The 7940-nt window shown below is 35.6% G+C and overlaps 1 long non-coding RNA gene across 1 annotated transcript; it reads left to right on the forward strand.

Moving 5' to 3' along the window:
* Positions 1-220: 220 nt before the first annotated feature.
* LOC119727081 lies at positions 221-4123 on the forward strand. Its single transcript, XR_005270889.1, has 3 exons — positions 221-290; positions 1625-1990; positions 3262-4123. It is a non-coding gene; the product is annotated as an uncharacterized LOC119727081 (long non-coding RNA).
* The last annotated feature ends 3817 nt before the right edge of the window (positions 4124-7940 follow it).

Below are 7940 nucleotides of genomic sequence, written 5' to 3' on the forward strand. Positions count from 1 at the left end.
CTCGTTACAACGCTACAAAGAATAGAATTTGTTCATTGTTTAGCAGATGCCGGTTACCAGCTTCATTCCCATGTGATTTATCTTGCTTGGAACTAGTTCTCTTGCACAATTGTTGTCTTGGTAATTTTTCCCATAGATGATGATTTTTCTGCCAATGTTCACAGGAATTGTGAGGATCTGACCAGCCCCGAGGTGGACCGTGTCATCGTCCAGCGACTGAGGTTGATGAAGTCATTGACGTCCCTTACGGCAAGCTGATGACCTGTTGATCATCAAGGGAATGCGAGACAGTAAGTGATTCCATTTGTGTAGCAGTTCAAGAACGCATAACCAAAACATTTAACAAGCTGTATCTCTTTTAAATTTACAAACTTCAAATGGGCATAATATCACCTACATTGTAGGAAAGTCCGTTTAGAAAATAAAAAGGTCATTGTAACAAAAGGGAAGATCTTTATTTTAAAAGGCATATAGGATCATTTGATATTCATGACTTTTGTTCGTTTTCAAATAATAAGACCATTCAAAATCAAAAGAAGAATGTTGAATGCCTAACCTATTGAAGTTTCAGCTCAGTGATACCATTTCCCCCCTAGAAAACAGTAAAAAAAACACTTTTGATCATGAAACATAATTTGTGTGTTTGTAACTCTTTCTTCAAAAATGAGTCGATTGACTGATCGTTGGAAATCCCCTACATTACTCGGTTTTCTAAATGACAGCAAGACAGACGGAATCATTTTGGGGGTGTAAAAGTTAATACCGCGGTATGCAACATTTGCAAACATCAAAAAACAAAATTACTAAATTATTATGAAATTTCAGTGAATAATAGTCTCAAGTGTCCTGTGAAATCATGGCACCTGGTGTGCTGTCATTTTCCAGAAAAGTGGATTTTTTGTATCAATTTCCAATGATTGTCGGCCGACCATCGTTGGAAAAACCTGACTGTTTTCAATACTGCCCCCAATTTGCCAATTATAGTTAGTACACATTTTGTTTGCAATCGGTTACACATCCGTGAGTGCGAGCAAGCCAGCTAGTCTGGTTCCCTGACCCTATCGGTACAATTCCCTGACGCCTATAAATTGCTCTGTTTTGTCTGAAGTAGGGTGAGGAACCATACTTCAAGACAAGAACAGCATTTTTTTCTTGGTTTTCCCAGCATCTATGAACACAAAACTTTAAATAGGTCAGTGTTAAAATACTTGCTATTAAATACTTACCCCCCAAATCCTTCTATATCTGAAAATTACAGAAAAAGAAAATTTTGTACGGTATATACATGTTTGTATGTATACGTTTAAAAACCAGTCTGATCTGATTAAATGCAAATGATCCTATACGCCTTTAACATTATTTTTAAAAACCTGTTAAAATAGCTTTTCAGAAGAGTCGTATTTGATTCAGTAAAAGACGATTTGATTGTACTCAATTTCATTATAGGTTATTGGCTTGTTGTGCCCATGTTTAGGTAATGTTTTGCTCCAGATCGATTCACTTGAAATCATTCATGTCTTTATGAATGGGTTAAACTGCTTTATTAGAAACCCAAATGCAGAGTTACTGCTAGCATAAATTCCAAGCCACCTGACACCGAGTGTTCCTTCTTGGTTCTCCCCAGCTTTTCTCTCATGAGTCCGTCGCAAGCCTCTCCCCAGCAGGGCGCACTAAATCCTCCAACGTCTCCTGAGTCGTTTCGTCCAAGACACCCAACTAGGCACCAAAACGGCCCCGCTGATAGCGATCCATGATGTCCAATGCATCAATGATGACTCCAGTGCTTACTTACGCTTCTTCGGCGGCTACTCTTTGTTGTAGGCATGGGAGGGCTCGGAAAGGGGGCGGAGTTTGAGGCTCTGGAAGGGAGGGAGATCTTGAACAGTCTGCTGTGCATCGACGTCAAGCTTGATGGGCTTGAATCTAGCAACATGGAACCATTGCTGTGCCAGTTGCTGGAAAGGGCAAACATGCCCAGAGAACTCAACAAGTAAGTTTACTCACATCTTGTGTTTATTTGGCAATTTATATCCACATGGTTCCGACTGGCGATCAAGAGTCAAGCCATCCCAAAAATCAGTAAGCCCAACTAGATTTTCATTTCACAAAGGTGAAATTACCATTGAACAGATAATTACCAATCACTGACCAAGTTTGTCCAAACAAATTTTACACTAAAAGTGTAGATGGCGGCTCAAAACTAAGTTTTTGTCCAAACCTGCTGTAGATTTGCACCAGTTTGCATTAGGTTCAGCTCATGAGTAGTCTGAGTATCACCCGTTCTAGCCCTAACTCCATTCAAACGTCTAGGAATGCAAATGTGTGCTGTGCCATGAGCTACGGTAGCCAATCAGAGTCAACGTTAAATCAGGACGTAATTTCATTCCGAAATCTTGACAACAGGTACAAGTGTGATTGGTTGATTCCGATGCAGTGTTTTATACTAAAACAACGGCCGGGCCTAGATCTATAGAATCTAGACAAGCTTGGGGTGTATTGCGTAACATAACACAGAGTGCCTGACCACAGCCTTTGTGTGCTCAATTCACAGCGTATCCCATGTTGTGTCTGGAGGTTTTTTTTTAATGATGTATATGATGCGACAATGGGTGAATGACCGAAGGCCTGATATAGAAAGGGCCCTCTGATTGGTCAAAATCTAGAGGTCTTGCATAATTGATCAGCGAATCTGCTCAAATATTATATACTAGCTCATGAGTGGATTTACGTCTAAAATCAAGATGTGCCATGGTCCTTTCAAATGCCACTTAGAAGTTGAGTCGCTGTTCCAAATTGTTTAAAAGTGTAGCCAGGTTTTTGTACCATGCCAAAACAAAACGAGCACAAATGGCCATTTGATTTATGTTTTAAAGTATTGAAGGTCAATGTCAAAAGAGAGCAAATCATTCTAACTTGAAATTTCGGACGGGACACATGGTTGAGTCAAAGTCAAAATTGCCTGGTGCAGAAATAACTTCTGTAATTAGGCCACAGTTGGGAACACATTGGGAACACACAGTGCTCCAAAAAGAAGCTTATGGAATTGGAACATTTCAACTTTTAAGATGTGCCCTAACTTGAACCAAAGATAACTATTCAATACTACAGGAGCAGAAAAATAAAGAACTAAGCTTTCAGTGCCAAGCATTTGAAGTATCACATGGAAACAAATTTGTGGCAAGTTTTGTAAAATCACAGTTACCAGAGATACAGAGAATATGTTGTTTTAAATGAAACTTTTGTTTCTTTTTTTCCATTCAGATTGATGAGAATGAGGTTGATCACAGTGTCAACAAGGAGTGTGAAAAACTGGACAAGAGACTTGGAGAGGGGGCCAAGGTGAGCTTGCCGACACCCAAGATTTGCAGAGGGCAGAACTGGACTTGGCTGTTTTGGGCAGAGATGTAACCAGATCAGTCACGTTGAATAGATTTGAGACTGAATGACTCTTGGCTGACTTGTGATGACTTGTGACTGATTTTGTAAACAGTTCGGCTTAAGGCTCGACTATAGGTAGTCTTGTATTTTCCAGTTAAACATTTATTTGCGGTAATTTTTCTTGGTCATATGCGAGACCTGTCGATGCAAACTTGCAATTTACACATTCATTTTGAAACAATACACCCAAGAAGTCTGACATCATGCAAGTCGTCTAAGTGGTAAGTCTAAACAATGTCTTGTTCGCCACTTTTACCTTCGGATTTGCACAGGCATAAGTTGAACATGTTTTGATAAAAAGTAAATGCTAACCCCTTACCGTATTGAAATTTTGATAAAAATTTATGTTCGTGCTATTTTTTGATAAAAACTACCATAAAAACTAAGTTTGTTTTTGCCCCTTCTTGATAAAAATGTAAGGCTAGCCCCTTACCGTTTTGATGATGAAAATTTGTTTTTGCCCCTTTTTGATAAAAATGCGAGGCTAATCCTTTACAGTTTTGAATTTCTGATGAAAAGTTAAACTTTTGACCAGTTATGATAAAAATTCAAGTCTAACCACGAACCGGTTTGAATATGTGATAAATAATTCTTTTTGTCCCTTTTTGATAAAAATGAAAGGCTAATCCGCTACCCGCTTTGAATTTGTGATAAAAAAAATTTTGCCCTGTTTTGAAAAAAAATGCAAGGCTAACCCCTTACCGTTTTGATTTTGTGATACAAACGTAGCTTTCCCCCATTTTGATAAAAATGCAAGGCTAACCCCTTGCCGTTTTGAATTTGTGATAAAAACTTAACTTTCTCCCACTTTGATAAAAATGCAAGGCTAACCCCTTACCATTTTGAATTTGTGATAAAAACTTAATTTTCCCCCATTTTGATAAAAATGCAAGGCTAACCCCTTCATTAGCCCTTACCGTTTTGAATTTGTGATAAAAACTTAGCTTTCCCCCATTTTGATAAAAATGCAAGGCTGACGCCTTACCGTTTGTAATTTTGGATAAAAAGGTTTTTTTGCCCTGTTTTTGATAAAAATGCAAGGCTAACTTGCACTAACTAACCCATTTCCGTTTTGATTTTGTGATCAAAAGTTAACGCTTACCCCGTTTTGAAAAAAAATGCAATGCTAACCCCTTACCGTTATAATTTGTGTTAAAAGGTACATTTCCCTCCATTTTTATAAAAATGCAAAGCTAACACCTAACCATTTTGATTTTGTGATAAAAATGTGCTTTTGACCAGTTTTTATAAAAATGCATGGCTAACCCCTTACTGTTTTGAATTTGTGATAAAAACTTAACTTTTGACCCGTTTTGATAAAAAAATTTAGACCACACACAAAAGCACACATTGAAGCGATGATTTGACTTTTGGCATAGTGTTTTGAGCCACTTCTTTAGTTCTACATGTAACCCTTTGTTTAAATTTTGGATAAAAATTAGGTTTTTTTTCCATCCCTTATTGATAGAAATGAAAGGCTAATCTGTTAACGCTTTGATTTCCTGATCAAAGTTATCTTTTGTCACGTTTTGATAAAACATTCTTAGCCCCCACACAAAAGCACACATTGAAGCGATGATTTGGCTTTTGGCATAGTGTTTTGAGCCACTACTTTACAATGTATTTCTTTTCTTTGATGTTCTGTTGATGGAGTTCGGTTTAACAAAGAAAAAACAAGGTCTTACCATTCAATTTTTTTATAATGAACTAAATTTTTGTCCAATTTTAATCAGAATGCAAGACTATTAACGCATTACCATTTTGAATTTGTGATAAAAACTAAACTTTTCTCCCATTTTGATAAAATGCAAGGCTAACCCTAACCAATTTGAATTTGTGATAAAAATGTAACTTCCCCCATTTCGATAAAAATGCAAGGCACCTTACTGTTTTGAATTTGTGACAAAAAGGTTTACTCTTGCCCGTTTTGAATTTGGATAAAAAAGTTGGTTTTCATCCCTTTCTTGATACAAATGCAAGGCTAACCCCTTACCATTACAACTTTGTGATAAAATCTTAACTTCCCCCCATTTGATCAAAATGCAAAGCTAACCCCTTATTCATGTTTTTGATAAAAATGTAAGGCTATCCCCTTCCCGTTGTAAATTATGGATACAAATGTGTTTTTGCCTCTTTTTGATAAAAATGCAAGGCTAACCCCTTACCGTTTCAAATTTGGATAAAAATGTGTTTTTGCCCCTTTCTGATAAAAATGCAAGGCTAACCCCTTACCGTTGTAAATTTTGGATAAAAATGTGTTTTTGCCTCTTTTTGATAAAAATACAAGGCTAACCCCTTACCGTTTTAAATTTTTGATAAAAATGTGTTTTTGCCCCTTTTAGATAAAAATGCAAGGCTAACCCCTTAACGTTTAAAATTTGGATAAAAATGTGTTTTTGCCCCTTTTTGATAAAAATGCAAGGCTAACCCCTTACCGTTGTAAATTTTGGATAATAACGTGTTTTTGCCCCTTTTTAATAAAAATGCAAGGCTAACCCCTTACCGTTTTAAATTTTGGATAATAACATGTTTTTACCCCTTTTTGATAAAAATGCAAGGCTCTACCCTTACCGTTGTAAATTTTGGATAATAACGTGTTTTTGCCCCTTTTTAATAAAAATGCAAGGTTAACCCCTTATCGTTTCAAATTTTGGATAAAAACGTGTTTTTGCCTCTTTTTGATAAAAATACAAGGCTAACCTCTTATCGTTTTAAATTTTGGATAATAACGTGTTTTTGCCCCTTTTTAATAAAAATGCAAGGCTAACCCCTTACCGTTGTAAATTTTGGATAATAATGTGTTTCTGCCTCTTTTTGATAAAAATGCAAGGCTAACCCCTTACCGTTGTAAATTTTGGATAATAACGTGTTTTTGCCCCTTTTTAATAAAAATGCAAGGTTAACCCCTTATTGTTTTAAATTTTGGATGAAAACATGTTTTTGCCTCTTTTTGATTAAAATACAAGGCTAACCCCTTACCGTTTTAAATTTTTGATAAAAATGTGTTTTTGCCCCTCTTAGATAAAAATGCAAGGCTAACCCCTTACCGTTTAAAATTTGGATAAAAATGTGTTTTTGCCCCTTTTGGATAAAAATGCAAGGCTAACCCCTTACCGTTTTAAATTTTTGATAAAAATGTGTTTTTGCCCCTATTAGATAAAAATGCAAGGCTAACCCCTTACCGTTTAAAATTTGGATAAAAATGTGTTTTTGCCCCTTTTTGATAAAAATGCAAGGCTAGCCCCTTACCGTTGTAAATTTTGGATAAAAATGTGTTTTTGCCTCTTTTTGATTAAAATACAAGGCTAACCCCTGACCGTTTTAAATTTTGGATAAAAATGTGTTTTTGCCCCTTTTGGATAAAAATGCAAGGCTAACCCCTTAACGTTTAAAATTTGGATAAAAATGTGTTTTTGCCCCTTTTTGATAAAAATGCAAGGCTAACCCCTTACCGTTGTAAATTTTGGATAATAACGTGTTTTTGCCCCTTTTTAATAAAAATGCAAGGCTAACCCCTTACCGTTTTAAATTTTGGATAATAACATGTTTTTACCCCTTTTTGATAAAAATGCAAGGCTCACCCCTTACCGTTGTAAATTTTGGATAATAACGTGTTTTTGCCCCTTTTTAATAAAAATGCAAGGTTAACCCCTTATCGTTTCAAATTTTGGATAAAAACGTGTTTTTGCCTCTTTTTGATAAAAATACAAGGCTAACCTCTTATCGTTTTAAATTTTGGATAAAAACGTGTTTTTGCCCCTTTTTAATAAAAATGCAAGACTAACCCCTTACCGTTTTAAATTTTGGATAATAACGTGTTTTTGCCTCTTTTTGATAAAAATACAAGGCTAACCTCTTATCGTTTTAAATTTTGGATAATAACGTGTTTTTGCCCCTTTTTAATAAAAATGCAAGGCTAACCCCTTACCGTTGTAAATTTTGGATAATAATGTGTTTCTGCCTCTTTTTGATAAAAATGCAAGGCTAACCCCTTACCGTTGTAAATTTTGGATAATAACGTGTTTTTGCCCCTTTTTAATAAAAATGCAAGGTTAACCCCTTATTGTTTTAAATTTTGGATGAAAACATGTTTTTGCCTCTTTTTGATTAAAATACAAGGCTAACCCCTTACCGTTTTAAATTTTTGATAAAAATGTGTTTTTGCCCCTCTTAGATAAAAATGCAAGGCTAACCCCTTACCGTTTTAAATTTTTGATAAAAATGTGTTTTTGCCCCTTTTTAATAAAAATGCAAGGCTAACCCCTTACCGTTGTAAATTTTGGATAATAATGTGTTTCTGCCTCTTTTTGATAAAAATGCAAGGCTAACCCCTTACCGTTGTAAATTTTGGATAATAACGTGTTTTTGCCCCTTTTTAATAAAAATGCAAGGTTAACCCCTTATTGTTTTAAATTTTGGATGAAAACATGTTTTTGCCTCTTTTTGATTAAAATACAAGGCTAACCCCTTACCGTTTTAAATTTTTGATAAAAATGTGTTTT

The sequence above is a fragment of the Patiria miniata genome, unplaced genomic scaffold (genome assembly GCF_015706575.1).
Source record: "Patiria miniata isolate m_02_andy unplaced genomic scaffold, ASM1570657v1 HiC_scaffold_20, whole genome shotgun sequence".
NCBI lineage: Eukaryota > Metazoa > Echinodermata > Asteroidea > Valvatida > Asterinidae > Patiria > Patiria miniata.